Raw genomic sequence first — 962 nt, forward strand, 5'->3', positions numbered from 1 at the left:
GACAGGAAAAGGAATATTGTGTGACTGTCCTGCTTCAAGGTTGTATATGATGAGATTTTTGGACTTATGTGCAAACATGAGAAGTATAGAATTCTTTATCCTATTTTTAAAATATAATCTAATTTTTAAATGTTTTTTTATCATATTATGTAGGGACTTGAAGTTCAACATATCAATACTTGATGAAAAATACCTGTTTCCAAAAGAACTGAAATCATCATACCACACTGATATATGGTTACCCATGTTTATATCAGCACAATTTGTCATAGATAAATCTTGGGGAAAAAACCGAATAGTCCATCAACTGATGAATGGATAAAGAAGATGTAATATTTTTACACAAAGGAATATTATTTAGGGTGAGTATGTGGGAGAGCTTCTGGCTACACTGAGCCTGCAGGACCTGCCAGTCCCAGCCCAGGCGTAGCATGGGTGAGACTCTCTTCCACGCCCGTGGAACTCCCACCACCACTCTGCAACAACCCCCCACCCTGCCCACCTAGTGAGAATTTCTGCAGCGTTCTGGGGACCCCCAGATCCAGTACTAGCCTAGACGTTGGTGTGTGTGTGGGATAGCTTCTGGCTACCCTGTGCTGGTGGGACATGCTGGTCCCAGATCAGGCTCAGCGTGGGTGAGACCCTCTTCTACCCCATTGGGAAAACCCAATACCACTCCACAGTACCCCCCCACCCCTGCCCACCCAGTGAGAATTTCTGCCACGTTCTGGGGAGCCCCAGATCCAGCCCTAGCCCAGACCCAATGAGTGTGTGGGAGAGTTTCCTCTCCCCCCTGCTCCACCTTATCCCCTCCAGACTCAGCTCAGGCCAGGACTATAGGCCTAGGGTGAAACCCTGCAGCTGCAATCCCTGCAGAGAGAGTAGGGGACCAAGGCACGCAGTTAGTCTAGAAGCAGAGGATCTTGCCAGAGGGGTACAACAGTATCTACTTAAAAAGGCAG

This window comes from Octodon degus, unplaced genomic scaffold, assembly GCF_000260255.1.
Source record: "Octodon degus isolate 3935 unplaced genomic scaffold, OctDeg1.0 scaffold00111, whole genome shotgun sequence".
In the NCBI taxonomy this organism is placed as follows: domain Eukaryota; kingdom Metazoa; phylum Chordata; class Mammalia; order Rodentia; family Octodontidae; genus Octodon; species Octodon degus.